The 17500-nt window shown below is 44.6% G+C and overlaps 1 long non-coding RNA gene across 2 annotated transcripts in view; it reads right to left on the minus strand.

Annotated features, from left to right (window-relative positions):
- The window catches only part of LOC139759874 (uncharacterized), an 84042-nt gene that overhangs the window by 42071 nt on the left and 24471 nt on the right, over positions 1-17500 (minus strand). For both annotated transcript variants that reach the window (XR_011715163.1, XR_011715162.1), the window contains exon 2: positions 15748-15948. This is a non-coding gene — a long non-coding RNA (uncharacterized lncRNA). The remainder of the gene's footprint in view (positions 1-15747; positions 15949-17500) is intronic.

Here is a 17500-nt window from a genome sequence, read left to right on the forward strand (position 1 = left end):
GAGAGAGAGAGAGAGAAAAGGAAGAAGGAAAAGAAGGAGAAGGAGAAGAGGGTCCGTGACTCTTATCATTTATCTTTTCGTATTAACAACTTTTGACTTTCGTTGTTGTCATTCGCTACTCTACAAGGAAATACATAAATCACAGACTAACGAATACTGAACATCACGAATACGTCACTTATCATTGAACGAAGAGCGTTCACTTTTTGATCACGGTATGAGGAAAGCAGCGGAGCTCATCTGTGTAAATTTTTTGGGAGTATTTTCTTTTTGCGTAGAAAAAGACTGACATAAAGTACTCTCAGACTACACAAAGTAAAGCGAGTCTTATCTACGTTTTTGAGAGTCAAGTCTCCAAAAACCCCGAGAAGCACTAGTTCACTTCTCCTACGTGTTTACTTTCTTCATCTTTATCACATTTTCCTCAGTCACTCGTGAAAGCCAGCCACGGACAAGGTGGAGGAATGAGCGAACGAGGAGGCCACAGCTGATGTGCACGCATCACCAGATGAAGTTAAGACACTAAAAGGGAATCATTGATGATGGTAAAGGACAGTGAAGAGACGTGACAAAGAGTATTATGATCATGAGGAGAAAAAAGAAGGAATAAGGAGGATTTGGATGGTGGCATTATGATAAAACCATGAGGTATGTAATAGTGAGGGAACTATGAGGTTCATGAGGTGTGCCATTGTGAGAGAAACTTTTAGAATGTATAGTGAAGGAATGATGTAGAATGTATCGTGAAGGAACCTCTTGGAGAATGTACAGTGAAGGAACCACGTAGAACATATAGAGACAGTCATCAATCTTAAGGTCACACGATGCATGCAGAACAGAAACAGAAGACTCAGGGAAAAATCTTTGAATAAGAGTAAGAATATTCGAAATATCATCTGTATGTCAGAGATGCAGGTCGAGATATGATCCTCTCCTTTCGTCGAGTGAAAGAAGTGAACAGGTGAAGAATTCAAGTATTCACCAAAGTACTGAAGGACACTTTGCTATGCACTAAAGACTCTCTCTCAATGTAATTCAGCATTACGTCACTTTACTCTGTGTGGATGACAAAGTGTAGGGTTAGGTAGGAGTAACAGCATGACGGGAATAAAGTAATTCTAAGGTGGGGAAAGTATCTTGTACGAGGTGGGTTTGTGAAGACATACGCGTCAAGTTGCCTAGGTCGGAGCCTTTACCCAAGCGATGGTAAGAACATGCAAGAGAAGCGAGAGGGAGAACTTGTGTTTACACCTTAATTTGGAGTTTGGTAAAGCCCCTGACAGCAGTGATGGAAACGAGATGGTGTGAAGCGTGACGAGTTTCTGAAGCCAAGTGAAGACTGGCTTCAGCGGTGAGTTGGGGGTTCTACTGAAAGTGTGTGTGTGTGTGTGTGTGTGTGTGTGTGTGTGTGTGTGTGTGTGTGTGTGTGTGTGGAGGCAAGAGGTGGAATGGAAAGTTCAGTGTTTACTCGTACGTAAAGTGAAGGTTGTGTCGTGTCTCAGTGACTGTTTCCTGTCTATACATAAAAAAGGGGAAGTTTTGTTGAGCGAGAGAGAGAGAGAGAGAGAGAGAGAGAGAGAGAGAGAGAGAGAGAGAGAGAGAGAGAGAGAGAGAGAGAGAGTAAAGAAAAGAACCATTTTGTCTGAAGACATTAGTGGTTCCGTGTGAGCTTGTAGATAAAAATAACAAACAGGAAGTAATCCGCTTATGTATATATATATATATATATATATATATATATATATATATATATATATATATATATATATATATATAAGATATGGAGACTTGGAACAGATTGACAGCAAGAGCATCTCTCTGCAAATCATGTTGGGGTAGGGAGGAGGCCAGACTGGGATAACATTTCCAATTTAAGGAGAAACTTTTAATGACGCTGTGATATTGGGGAGAGAATTCTTTTCTTGAAAGAGAGACGATATGCAAATGGCTCAGGAGAGAGAGAGAGAGAGAGAGAGAGAGAGAGAGAGAGAGAGAGAGAGAGAGAGAGAGAGAGAGAGAGAGAGAGAGTGATAATGAGGACGAAGGACTGTCAGCCTACGGGTTTCTGTGGGTTCTCATGGGACGGATAGGTTAGCCCCCACAATGATGTATGATGAAACAGAATGCCTGGAGGAAAGCATGCAGGGCAATGTGTCCCACGTTACTGGGCTCTGGATGACGTTATGAGGATAATTGAAGCTGCAGAGAGTCAAGTTGGGGATATAGTTACAGGCGAAAAACCCTTAATATCATTAAGAAATTCATTCTTACGTCTTATGGGTATGTGGGGGGAGCTTAGGTATGGTAGGAATGGTTAGGAGACCCTGGTGGAGTGTGGGAAACGCCATTTTAGCTAGTTTATATATGTCATTCAAGCTCCGTCGAACCACCATTCTGCGTTGCACAGAAGACCACACGATCTCAAAATCCAAAGCAGATCAATTCTGATATTACTATAACTCCAGGGACCTACCAGCCCCTCAGAACAAGTAGAAAAGAAAATGATTCAGAAAGACGCTCCTCATTCCACACACCATCTGGTTTCAGATGTGAATCTCTGTTGCACGATCTAGCCTTCTCCTCCAACATCTCCCTCTCGAATTTGTTCCACTTCGAACCTAACTACTCTAACTCTCCAGCTACATAACTGGCTGTTAGATTATCATGTTTACTTATTTCCTCATCCCAACCAAGCTCACTCATGGTGAACAGAAGAACCTGGAGACTCATCTTCACAGAACTTGTACAGACTTTCTTAAAGGGATGAAAGTACGATACGAAAACTGAAACAGAAGTTCAGTTATTACCTCACACAACTACCTACCTCTTCCTATCCGCGATACGAACCGAGTTATTATCCAATAGACTCAATTGAAAATGCGATGCATATTTTCTCCTTAACGATATCGACCCTTATTCCTCTGTCTACGACTGTACAGATGTATACATTCCAATACCATACAGAAGGAAGATACAGGTTCCAATACCATACAGAAGGAAGAAACAGGTTCCAATAGCATACAGAAGGAAGATACAGGTTACAATACCATACAGAAGGAATATACAGGTTCCAATACCATACAGAAGGAATATACAGGTTCCAATACCATACAGAAGGAATATACAGGTTCCAGTACCATACAGAAGGAAGATACAGGTTCCAGTACCATACAGAAGGAATATACAGGTTCCAGTACCATACAGAAGGAATATACAGGTTCCAGTACCATACAGAAGAAATAGAAACAAGATCAATCAGTGATGCAACAGCGACCATTACTGCGAACCACAACACAGAGCAAAACACAGCACAGTCATCAAACAAATTGATGATATCTGAATTACGAGAAGAGTTGGGATGGGGTTTTTCTATTGACGTTTAGAGGCTAGACTCCCGTTTGCTGTATACATGTTGGTATAGTTCCTTTTTAAGCCATGAGTCCCGCTCTTGAGTTACGTAGAGTTCTATGTAAACGTGATGTGTTCGTGTTGTCCAACGTTGTGTGTGGTGTGTGTTATCTTTGCCTCTTGATGTGTGATCCTTGCACTACCCACTGTATTCTGGTTTATGTATCGCCCACCTTACACTAGTCTATGAATCGCCACCTTACACTGGTTTATGTATCGCCCACCTTACACTAGTTTATGAATCGCCCACCTTACACTGGTTTATGTATCGCCCACCTTACATTGGTTTATGTATCGCCCACCTTACACTGGTTTATGAATCGCCCACTTTACACTGACTTATGTATCGCCCACCTTACACTGGTTTATGAATCGCCCACCTTACACTGACTTATGTATCGCCCACCTTACACTGGTTTATGTATTGCCCACCTTACACTGGTTTATGTACCGCCCACCTTACACTGGTTTATGTACCGCCCACCTTACAGTGGTTTACTACGAACTGCCTACACACACTGCGAGCCATGCACTGCCCTACTGTGCTGTGAGTTATGGTAATTTTGGCAGGGATGTATTTCGCTGGTCTGCAGTGGTGCTCTTTTGTTAATAAAGAGGAGGAAGAGGAGGTAGAAGAGGAGGAGGAGGAGGAGGAGGAAAGGAGGAGGAGGAGGAGGAGGTGGGAGAGGAGTAGGAGGTGGAGGAGGAGGACGCCCTTGGCAGCTTGCATGACACAGTGCTAGAGTGCTATAAGCTACATGATGGGTGCCTCATCAGGGCCGGTGTCAAAGTCGAGGAGCGCCACAAGAAGCGAGCGAGGTCTCGGCTCATATGACCTGAAGGCAGAGGTGGGGTGAGGGGGATGTCTGGTTGCATCCTGATGTACGAGACTGATGCCTTGAGGGGAGAGAGAGAGAGAGAGAGAGAGAGAGAGAGAGAGAGAGAGAGAGAGAGAGAGAGAGAGAGAGAGAGAGAGAGAGAGCTGGATTCGGTAAAATTGCTTCTTGGAAGGCGCTGCGAATATATGGTGTGTGGAGGGAAAGGCTGCTGGAAGTGGTGAGGAGTTTCTATGAACCAGGTTAATTATGAAATGGCCGTCGCAAAGAAGTAAGGGAAGGGAATATTGAGATGGGACTATACTGGGATGAAATGTGTTTCGTTATGTAGGTGCTGAATGTTTGTGTCTGATGGGCAGCTGGCGATTATTTTCAATGCTCTGTTTTGCGTGGTTGGCAAGTTTTGTCAACTATGCTTAAGACAAGGTGGACGGCCAGGTTAGGTGAGGCATGCCTTAGGGTGGAGCAGATGAATTGGAAAGGATCGTGAGGGAATCTCTGTCTTGTATAAGTCTGGTACCAATGTTTTCTGAGGATGTTTACTTAGTACTTAGTAAACATCCACAGAGCGTGAGTACCTTTGTACTCACGCTTGTTGTACACACACACACACACACACACACACACACACACACACACACACACATTGGCTTCAAAAACCGCACCACAGTCCAGGCAATGTGTACAGAGGCTACGCTCATCAGCAACTCTGACTTGGAAACGATGTTTATTCAATCAGGTCGGCGGAGGAAGAAAATGGTTTGTGTGCGTGTGAACAACAAAACCTCATTTTCTCCGTTGCTTGCGAGATCGTTAAGATGTGTGAGTGATGACGTTAAGATGTGTGAATGATTACGTAAAGATGTGTGAGTGATTACGTAAAGATGTGTGAGTGATTACGTAAAGATGTGTGAGTGATTACGTAAAGATGTGTGAGTGATTACGTTAAGATGTGTGAGTGATTACGTAAAGATGTGTGAGTGATTACGTTAATGGTGAATCGGAATATAATGCCAATATTGGAAGGCGTCCGGTTCCCAGAAAGCCTGGGTCTTAGAAAGACAAGTGCTGTAAACAGAGAAGCTCTTCATGCGAAATTAGGGAGAATATGGATTGGCAGAGAGAAGTTTGGGAGAAGACGTCATCCTTACGATGAGAGAGAGAGAGAGAGAGAGAGAGAGAGAGAGAGAGAGAGAGAGAGAGAGAGAGAGAGAGAGAAAGAGAAAGAGAGAGAATTACATATGGTAAGGGTACGTAATCATCCATCTGTCTTATTAACCCCTTGCGATCACAGTTTCTGATGATGATGACCCCGAGGCAGCTGTCGAATCGAACGGGCCAAGATCTGGCTGGCAGATGGCGAGGAGGAGGAGGAGGAGGAGGAGAAGAGGCTGCTGGTGGTGTTGTGAGCAGATAGCCAGTCAACTCAACCAATATCGAGAAACGATAAAGTTTACAAGCAATTACGCTAATGGTGAATGGATACTAGGAAAAACTTGCTTGCGATTCCATGTAAGATTCTCGATGTTACGTATATATATATATATATATATATATATATATATATATATATATATATATATATATATGCTCACTCCTGTGTGACCTATATTTCGTGCTCTTGTCTCAAGGATATTGGCGAGTACTTTATCGTGGGCCTCGACATCCCTATGTCTTCATTTACGATGTAGCACAAGGCTTGGCTCACTAGATTTCATTCCATTGGTTTTTCTGCTTCTCTCTGTTTGCTAATGTATAGTTTTCTGTCCAGTCGTTTGATCCTGGTGGTCGTTGATGGGGCAACATCTCTCTTTCTCTCTTACCCTACCGATAGCAGTTTTCCTCAAGGTTCTGTCTTACCACTTCACCTCATTTGATTTTCTTCTTCCTATTGACGGTTCCATTCCTTCTCTCTCTCTCTCTCTCTCTCTCTCTCTCTCTCTCTCTCTCTCTCTTTCTTGCTCCATAGTCGTTCTTTTCCTCTCACTGAACACATGCTCTTAATTCAAACATGTGCCACATCGCCTTATGGCGAAGCAGTGACCTTGATACATTGACGTATCTAGGGTATGGTAGGTAGGGCAGGTGCCCTGGGCGCTACTTGAAGGGGGCTCCACTCAACAGGTTTGGTTTTGACATAGACTTCCCGATTGACATTTCTAACAATTTGATTATTTGAGATGAAAAAGAACTTCGCCTACTTTTCAACTATAGTAATATTTTGCCACTAATCAGTTGCATGACCGCTTTTACGTTACAATTTTGATCCAATAAGTCTTAAACTTTAAGTCTTTAACAGTTTATATAGATTCAAGCTTGGCCTAACTCTTCAACAGTTTATAATTACACTGTATATATCTTTATACACATCCACTGTATGTACATTTTCAATCAAGCCAGGGGGCGCAATTTCAGTGCTTGTCATAGGCGCTATATCCCCTAGATACGCCCCTACCTTGATAACTTAAACAGTGCCACACGCATTTTAAACCTACGTCTCTTTCCAGATCTCACTAGTTAAATATTATTCACTGTAAAAAATATTTCAGTTCAGTCTTTTAGTGAATATAATGAGGATAACCCTATCCTCATATTTTTTATGTAGGAAAGCACACATAATGAGCGTTGCCACCTCATTGTGAGAGTCATACTAGCGGCAATATGTTCACACTGTACCCCTGTTGGCGAGTGTGAGGGATGCACCAGACGTAGTATGAGCTTAGGGTAAATGCCCAGAGTCACACTTAGATCATCGAGTTCTATGTATTTTTCCATTCGTTTGGTTACCTGTTTTTCATTTCGATCGTTCTTATCTTTCTTTATCTTCCTCTTCCTCTTCCTTCTTCCTCTAGGTTCCTCATCTATCGATCGTTATCTATCCTCTCTCTCTCTTTGCTTCCGTCTGCCTAACAGCCTTCTCCCGTTATCTGTTTTTCTCAGTATCTCCTTATCTTCGACGTTTCCTCGAACCCTAAGTTTCTCTCTGCTTCCTCTCTTTTTCCCTCTCTCCCCAGCCATCCCCGCCGGCTTTTCTTTCTCGTCTGATAACTTCATTTCCTCGCCAGTGTTGCGACCAAGGAGCTTAACAAGGGCCGTAAGGCAAGCTTTGCAGACATCTCGCATGGCCAAGCACTTCGATACTGTCCCCCATCATGAACTCCGCCATATGAAGCACCTCCTCCCAGTCCTAACTCGAAGTCAGTATAAAGCATTATAACTACCTCCTCTCTCCTCTACCATCACCTGTTTATCTTCCCACTCTCGCCTCAAACCTTCCCACAAAGGTTACGTCTCATAGAAAAATCAAATTTGCCCTCGAGGGGAAAAAGAGAAAGAGAGAGAGAGCGACGGGGTGTAGCAGAACAAGACCACATCACTCAGGGACTCCATATTTCACACCAAGACGTCTGTGGTAAGAAGGGCGAAAGTCCTAACCACTGTCACTCGATGTTAATCCAAGAAGACAAATGATACCCAGGTATTGCACTGGTTCCGGCGCACCGTACAAAAAAAAACAAAACAAAAACAGTGGTACTCACTATACACAGACGGCAGTCGTATGTACCCATACGTTATCTGATGCAAACTGCCCATTAGTTTATCCCATTTTTTCCATATACATTCTTCAGAGTTGGTCGAAGCGTCTGGATTCCCATGCAAATCTTTGGATGAATCGTGAAGGCTTTTCGTGATCAAGGGTTGATTCCTCAATGAGGACGATTGGTGCGTTTATACAGAAGACTGTTTACGTTGAGCAAGGACACACGTCGCCACAGAACGTGGTTTCCTGTGGGGTCAAATCTCTCTTATAAACGATTTGTGAAAGTGGAATCAAAATGCTCAAACGCTTGAGCTCATAAGGCGGTGCTAATCTTGAGCACGAACGCTGAGTACGACGGTAAAAGACCCTTGTGTATGAAGGGCCTTAGTCTATGACCTAAGTCCTCAAAGACCATCCAGAACCCACTGGTCAGGGCGCCGTGCCGTTACGAAGGTTCCCAGGTTTCCTCACTGAGGAATGACTGGAAAATACGGACGTTCCAGATCCTACAGAGGTGTGTGTCCACGAAGGGGAGTGTTAGGCCCAAGGCTGAGTTCTGAGCTCAAGAGTGAGGAGGATTGTGGAGTGCAGAGCGGCGGCTATCGGGGTGGCAACACTCTTTAAGGTAGCCAAGCAATGCCAAGGAGGAACAGGGAGGGACACGTACTCACCTTTAACCTGGTAACAAGAGGGGGTACCGACGGTGACCCGCTTGGCTGTTGCGAAGGTTAGATCAGCCAATGTTGTTCTGAGGGTCAGCAGCAACTCTGTGGAGTATCTAATTGTAGATAGTAACTATATGTAAGTGGTTCCACACGTACTGAGAAACATCATTGTTGTGGTTGAGGTACTCGAGGATTCCCGATATACTTCTCATCATATCAGGCACTGTCTCAAGCTCAGTGGCAGTATATGACAAAGATGAGTGTTCACATCCTATTATGAACCCTCTCTCTCTTTCCTGTGACGACTAAAAGCTCCTGTCAATTTCCTTTAGTTAACACTTTCTTCACACCAGTTTTCTTTTTTTTTTGTACCAGTTTCTTAACCTATTTACTAGCTGTCATTCCAGCTAGCTTCGAAAAGATCCTAGAGGGACGGGAGATGAGAATATAGAGACTGCAGTATTCCATTTCCTCGCAACATTGTTCGACTGTGTTGCTTTGGGTCCACAAGTTGAGCAACACAGCGGGTCAAGTAGTGGTTCTGCTGGTGATAGTGTTGGTGTTGGACCTCTGTCTCTTCTCTTAATCTGGCAAATGGAATCCAGGACTATCGAGTGAGTTGAGACATGGAGGCAATGGAGCAGAATCCTCCTCATTGCGAGAGAGGGAAATTAACTCAAGTTTCTTAGATGAAGAGTCGAAAAATCTGATGAAAATTCAATTCTTTTTTTCTTCAGCAATAGGAACTTATTGCAGTTAAGTGTGTGTTTGAGTTTTTCAGGATTCCTTTTGTTTCAAGTTCAAAACAGATTCTTTGTTTCCAGTCCAGAACTCAATTCCTTCTTTCAAGTTCAGAACCGAATTCCTTTTTTCAAGTTCAGAACTCAATTCCTTCTTTCAAGTTCAGAACCGAATTTCTCTCTGTCAAGTTCAAATCCCAAATCCTTCCTTGAACTTCAGATCCGGTTTTCTTTTTCAGTGAGAAAAGACTTATACATTATTCTCTAACCAATCACAAGTTCTACACGTATCATTAGAAAGATATAAATTAAATCTTGGACTATGAGAAAATACGTACTTCAATTTGGCTTTTCATTATGAGCCCGGAATTACTTATATGAATATAGGAATAGGGGCATTAACCCACGTCAACCCGATTATAAAATTTCATATACAGGCCTTGGATCAATGTGGAGCTCCCGTGCTGTGTTGTGTTGTTGCTGAGGCATGCTGTGTTGTGCTGTGGTATGCTGTGTTGTGTTGTGGTATGCTGTGTTGTGTTGTGGTATGCTGTGTTATATTGAGGTATGCTGTGTTGTTCTGTGGCATGCTGTGTTGTGCTGTAGGATGCTGTGCTGTGCTGTGGCATGCTGTGTTGTGCTGTGGTAGTAAGGTGCTTTGTGGTGTGTGTTGTGGCGTGTTGTGTTGGGTTATGCTGCTGCTTGCTGTGTTGTGTTCCCCTTTCTTGTGTTGTAGTGTGTGTTATGTTGTGCTCTACTGTCCTATGCTGTTCTATGATATGTTATGCTGTTCTATATTGTGTTGTGTGGCATTGCTTGTGCTGTGTTGTGGTGAGGGACGTATTTAGGGCGTCCACGTTTAAGAATAGACTTAATAAAACATTTCAAGTTCACGACTTAAAAACTTTTTTCACCTCCCTGGCCACACTGACAGTCTGCACCTTTCCCAACTCTCACCAAGCTGATCTCCAAGCGTCTGTTATCCTTCACAGTCACAGACAACATCATGAGGAACGTATTGGTCTGTTGGTGTTTGAATTCCCTTTGTATTCCCTTTGTATTACGGGAATACAATCTCGTAAGGACGTGTTGGTCTGTTGGTGTTTGAATTCCCTTCGTATTTATTTTGTATCAACGGACCCTTATACTCTCCATGCTAGACAATTAGGCTAATGTAACAATAAGACTATAATATTACATTGGTTTATGTAATAATAGAACGATGAAAATGACATTAATTCAAGGAATGTCATGGTGTATGTAATCTGGAAGAGTGTTTCATGGAACACTAGCTTTGCCTGTCGTGGAAAACTTGTTTTATTTGTCGAGGAATGTAGTTACGGGAAGAGAAATAAGAGCGATGAAAATAACGTCTGGGATATGATAACGAAGAAAAAAGACTTGTGAATTAAGTTCAGAGTCCATAGTTGGGATTATCTTTCAGTTATGAACCAAGTTTTAGATTCTGAAGTACACTTCACCATAAACGCTCTAACTCGGACAAAATCCAAACTCAAGTTATGGTTCTTATGTAGTTAAATTCTTTATATGCTTAGGAAAAACTGTATCGGATTGCATGATTATGGGATCTAGGCTTTTCAAGTTATGATCAAGGCTATCATACAGGTTATAGTGTGAATGTTGACAATGGACGTATGATAGACAAACGGACGAATCTATTACCCCAGTACGAAGGCCACACAATTATAGATAATACTAGAATACAAAAGAATATTTACAACTACATGATATATTCAAGATAATGAAAAGCATAAGTGAACAGAAATTAATATAACAGCATTTATGATTAAGATGAAATCTGGACTTATACCCAAACGAATATAAACCACACACACACACACACACACACACACACACACACACACATGCACATACATATACGTATGTATACACTATGTATTACAATGGATGCTGTCGAAGGCTACGGGCAGCAGCCGGATGTTCAACGTCATTCGTTAAAAGAAAAAAAAAACCTAATTCTTAAATGTTCAGTTGATTTGCCCCCCAGAGATGGCGCGAGTGTTGGGGAAGGAGGAGGAGGAGGAGGAGGAGGAGGAGGAGGAGGAGGAGGAAGAGGAGGAAGAGGAGGAGAAGGAGGAGGAGGAGGAGGAGGCAGGGCTTAGTAGGGGGGTGTAGGTCAGACAAGTATTTCCTCATGTTCTAATCACAGGAAAAAGTATGGCTGGCGGATTAACGTTGGAGAGAGAGAGAGAGAGAGAGAGAGAGAGAGAGAGAGAGAGAGAGAGAGAGAGAGAGAGAGAGAGGTAGAGAGAGAGAGAGAGAGAGAGAGAGAGAGAGAGAGAGAGAGAGAGAGAGAGAGAGAGAGAGAGAGAGAGAGAGAGAGAGGTAACCAGCTCTCGGGAAATCTTATGGGATATTGGTTCTGGTGATTGTGTGTAGTGAGGAGGGATTAATCTTTCCGATTACCTCCGAGATTAATAGAAAATAATTAGTCATAAAAGTCATCTGTTATCATCATTCTACGACCGACACAGAAATAATAGAGTAATATGTAGTCTTGTAGAGTAATATGTAGTCTTGTTATGTGATGTGTAGCGTTTTCTATCTATAAATCCAGGTAGAATGTCTCGTCATAAGTTGATATATATATGTAAGGCATCCATATTTCCCCTCTCTCTGTTTCGCACATTTGGGGTCCTAGGACTCCTAACTCTAAGCCGCAGGAGAACTGTAGGATGGCTCTTGTCTGGCTACGAGAATTGGAAGGAGAAGAAAGCGAGGATTCGAAGCTTTCAACCAGGAGTTTGAAGTGAGGTCTCTCACACAGGGAGAGACAATGGAAGGAGAGACACAAGAGATTCATCTCCACTCTCTTTGCCAGACACTGAAGGGACGAGTTTTATGAAATGGCCAGACAGTGATGGGACGGGTTTTATGAAAAGGCCAGACAGTGAATGGATGGGTTTACCAAAGGCCAGACAGTGAATGGATGGGTTTACCAAAGGCCAGACAGTAAAGGGACGAGTTTTATGAAAAGGCCAGACAGTGAAGGGACGGGTTTTATGAAAAGGCCAGACAGTGAAGGGACGGGTTTTATGAAAAGGCCAGACAGTGAATGGACGGGTTTACCAAAGGCCAGACAGTGAATGGATGGGTTTACCAAAGGCCAGACAGTGAAGGGACGAGTTTTATGAAAAGGCCAGACAGTGAAGGGACGGGTTTACCAAAGGCCAGACAGTGAAGGGACGGGTTCACTCAAGGCCATGTCTATATTACGGAAAGTAAAAAGGACGGGTCTGAACAGACAGTGATGAAGAGGCTGGTGTGCTAAAGGCTTTGACTGATAACGAAAGATATCGAGATAACTGTAATTTTAAGATTAGATTGATTACTTTCCTACAGATGTTATCAAGGAAAGGTAATCCCGAGGAAAATACAGCCAACGTGAATGTAATTCTGACAAGGCTAGAAAAGGTAATCCTACTGACGATGTATAAGGTAACCCCAGGTGATGCTATGCAAGGTAATCCTACAAATTACTATACAAGATAATCCTAGTAATCCTTCTCCAACATAATCCAAGCCACCAACCAGCCATTTAGGATTAGGGTAACGTCGCAATACGACGAGGCTTCGACAGACTGCTTCCCTGAACCACATCCCAAGCTTCCCTCAGGGATCAGGGCCTACGTCGCGCCCTGAATACAATAAGGGGATGTGCGGACGGCAGCGCCGTGGTCTTCACTGCTGACGAAGGCGAGGATCTACATCGCATTATAATTCCAATCTTCTTCCCATTCCTCCTCGTCCTGTTGGCCCCGATTCCCACTCTCTCTCTCTCTCTCTCTCTCTCTCTCTCTCTCTCTCTCTCTCTCTCTCTCTCTCTCAGGGGAATCCCAAGCCAAACACACCATCACGCATATCTAAGGTATGGGAAAGGGATGATTATATTAATCAACCTTCAGCCTGTTCGTCTGTCTGTCTGTCTCTGTGGTGAGCGCTTGCCCCCCTTCCCCCTCCGTAGCAAGATCGAGTCACAGATACTCATAGACAGACAGCAGACAGGTTCTGTCTACGTTGTCTCTCTGTCTGTCTGAAGCAAGCCACTGCGACACACCCGATGCCATGGGTAAGTTCTCCGTTACATATACGAACAGCAACCATTTTATACTACTCACTCACTCTCCCGCTCGAAGAACCTCCTTTCTACCTTCTATGGGGGCCCTTGCAGCGTCCAGGAAGCTAGTCACGTCCACCAGGGTCTACATCATGTACACACAAATAGCTACAGAAATATATGTATTCTCGAAGGAAAATATTCCGAAGATGGTGGACGCGACGGTGCTTCGTCAGCCGCGTGAGCTTCGTCAGCCGTGTTTGCTTCGTCATCCACGTCAGCAGTTTGTCGCAGGGCACGACTTTAGCTTCTCATTTATGAGAGAGACAAGGTGCAGAGAGATACAACAGCAGACAGGCAGGCAGACGGGTGGCTACAACAGCAGACAAGCAGGCAGACGGGTGGCTACAACAGCAGACAAGCAGGCAGACGGGTGGCTACAACAGCAGACAAGCAGGCAGACGGGTGGCAACAACAGCAGACAAGCAGGCAGACGGGTGGCTACAACAGCAGACAAGCAGGCAGACGGGTGGCTACAACAGCAGACAAGCAGGCAGACGGGTGGCTACAACAGCAGACAAGCAGGCAGATGGGTGGATACAACAGCAGACAAGCAGGCAGATAGGTGTCTACAACAGCAGACAAGCAGGCAGATGGGTGGCTACAACAGCAGACAAGCAGGCAGACGGGTGGCTACAACAGCAGACAAGCAGGCAGACGGGTGGCTACAACAGCAGACAGACAAACAAGCAGATAGATCATCACAACAGCAGACAGGCAAATGGAAGTAATGCTACAACAGTAGACGAGCAGGGAGGTAGGTAGAGGGAATGAGTGTCTCTCTCTCTCTCTCTACAAGCAAGCAGGAAGCCGAGCACGTGGCCACAAGTGTGAGCCAGGCTGGGAGGGAGGGGATAGATGGAACGTTAAGACTGAACAGAAGCTTGAGGTGAATTTACCAAGGACAAGAACTACCAATTACCCATTAAATGGACAACTCCTGGAACTACTAACTACCCACTAAATGGACAACTCCTGGGAGATAATTAGTCCACGTGCAGCGCCTCTTGAGGAGGAAGCAAAGGTGGTGTATCTAAGGCAGACATGCATCTAACCAAGTCTCCCTCCACACGCCACCCCTCGGACGGTGGGTGATGGAGGCGACCCCGAGCCTCTATTGTTCTGTGGGAGAGTCTTATACCGTCGGAGACACTGGTCACTCCCTCCTTCCCTCCCTCACAATGCCTCCGTCCAACACCTTCCTCGCGTCTAGCTTAATGCACGCTTTTAATAAGCCTTTGTTGCTATTGTTCGTGAAGTGTGTGTGTGTGTGTGTGTGTGTGTGTGTGTGTGTGTGTGGGTATGCGTGTTGTTCCTGGTCTCTGGGAGGTATTTTATGGCAGGAAGTTGCGAATACTTAAGTGAGAAGGAGTTGTGTAGAGCGGAACAAGGCATTTGTCTCAGCGTTTCCAGGGACCCATGTTCGACACGGGATTACAGTCGGTATGCAACAAGTAGAGACCATCATCAGAGCCAAGCTTACTCGATGGTCGTAATGATCTACACAACAAGTCTGAGGTTCTATGACGCTAAGGACAGTAGCGATGTGCCAGCGCCTCCTCCTCCTCCACCACCGTCACAAGAACATAAGTAATCGTCCTTACACACATAAGTTTGACGTCTTCACCATGATGAACGACACCCTAGGATGCTGGTGAGCAGCGAGATCACTTACGTGGTGTGTATAGCATGCCACATCCGGCGACGCTACATGAGGTGGAACGAAGAGTTACGGTCAATTGTGCCTCGCATTGTGTGTGTGTGTGTGTTACAACGGCATCTATGATACACCACCACCACCAACTCGCCCAGCTCTAAGGGAAACAGCCTTTGCGATGCTGATTATGTGGGCTTTGAAGGACAAAGGTTGTGGTTATGCCCTAACATACTAATGTGATTACGTGACCTGAACTACGTGGTCTTAAAACTGAATAGAGGGAAACGAATGGTTAGAGAGATATGCTGGGAAGAACCGAGGCTTAGAATGATTGAATTTGATGGCTTTATTGCCACCGTATTCTGAGAAGCTAGCGACAGAGAGGATGTATGGTCAGTGCGAGGTAGGGAACATGTGTTAAGAGGGAGGAGGAGGAGACAGAGGGGAGGCTGACTGCGCTGATGTGCGTAAAGTGGAATCATCATCAGTAAAATGAGTGAATAAGGTTAGGTTAGGTTCAGGGAAACAATCATATAAATGGCCTTCAGACCTGATGTGGACCATTTATGAATAAACCATTCACATCACTGCCTAAACGACCTGATTTACACCATTCTAGATATCAGTCTAGGACTGCCCACCCCATCCTCAGGCCAATCATAATCGCTAACCAAAGGAACCTGACCCGGATTGCTGTAGTAAACGACTAAGCTCACGTCCATCATCCTACTTTGGACTGACCTGATCATATGTTGGCTGTGTGGTGGTGGGTGGCTGGGGGGTAGTAGCAGCGCCACTCTGTGTGCTTCAGTATCCCTACGTAATTCCAAATTGGTTCCTCCTCCTCCTCCTCCTCCTCCCGCTGATTACCCCGAACTACGCTCTCGTCTGCGTCGCCTTCCGCGACTTGGAAACCAGCCAGAGAGCCTCAATCACAAAGGCCTGAAAATGGAAAAGAAAATCTAAGAAAAATAGAATAATGACAGCAAATGAAGAGGAGAGAGAGAAAAAGGAGATTATAAAAGGCTTATATGATGGTAGACTAAACTGTGTGTTTTATTGCATCACTGACATGACGTGTGTGGGTTCTCGTGGCAGACTCCTTTGATCGTTACGTCACGTGGCCCTACACTGTCTGATATCTACGACATATGCTCGGTAGATCGTGTGTACGACCGATAGCGTTCCCATGGCAACATCGAAAAGGGCTAAAATGCTTCCTTTTGGCTCAAGTCTCCTCGCTTGCCCACCATTTGCATATTTCGATAAGCGCAAGTGGTTGATGGAACGCTGTCTTTCATTCACTCGATTAAAAAAAAGAAAAGTAGTCTTATATAAAAAAGAAAAGCACTTTTATATAACTTTTCTTTTCCTCGCCATTTGGGATGTACGAGTTAATAGTCTAACCTGTATTTCAGTACCTTTGAAAATACTTCTGTATGTTTTCGTATACTGTATCTTACTAACTGTGACCGCTAGGTGGATTCAGTAATAGATATGAATATATTAGCTCAGCAGCACTTGCGTTCAATGCATGTATGCAAATGATATTCAGCCCAGCTCTCGAGGTGAAGTGCCGCTAAGAATAGCAGCTTAAACACCCGTGGCGCAGAAAACGGGATGTGGCAGCTAGATGTCCGTGTCGCAGAAAACGGTGTATGTGGCAGCTAAACACCCGTGGCGCAGAAAACGAGATGAGGCAGCTAGATATGAGTGACGCAGAAAACGGTGAATGTGGCAGCTAAACATCCGTGGCGCAGAAAACGGCATGTGGCAGCTAAACACCAATGGCACAGAAAACGGCAGGTAAGAATGTAGACGGAGGAGAATCTCTACCTGAATTCTCGTCCGAGAAGAATCGGTTCGAATCATTAGATTCGTGAGAGCCGGGCCAAGTGAGTCGTGAGGAGCTGGAGGCTCCAGATTCCAGTCCAAATGGTGTTGCTTGGTGTGGTATGGCCCAGGGGACTGGACCCTGTGTAATACTGCTGCAGCAATGACCCTCGCGTGCTTGTGTGTGTGTGTGTGTGTGTGTGTGTGTGTGCGTGTGTGTGTGTGAGAGAGAAAGAGAAAGAGAAGAGAGAGAGAGAGAGAGAGACTACATTTTTTAATAAGTTTAAACATCCTGAGCATTAACGGTACGACCCTTCAGCACAAGGGTTCGACCCTTGAGCACTAGGGTACGACCCTTGAGCACTAGGGTACGACCCTTGAGCACTAGGGTACGACCCTTGAGCACTAGGGCACGATCCTTGAGCACTAGAGTACGACCCTTGAGCACGGGGTTATGATCCTTGAACAAGACGGTGCGACCCTTGAGGACGACTGTACGACCTTCGAGCACGACTACACAAACCTCGAGACTGGAGATACAAGTCATGAACGACGACCATACGAACTGTGGGTATGATGACCTGACCTTTGACCTCTTGACCCTAATGAATCAGACTGAACGACTAGCCATCATGGTCAAGGATCTTAACTGTCGTGCTAA

Source organism: Panulirus ornatus, chromosome 34, assembly GCF_036320965.1.
Source record: "Panulirus ornatus isolate Po-2019 chromosome 34, ASM3632096v1, whole genome shotgun sequence".
Taxonomy (NCBI): Eukaryota; Metazoa; Arthropoda; class Malacostraca; order Decapoda; family Palinuridae; genus Panulirus; species Panulirus ornatus.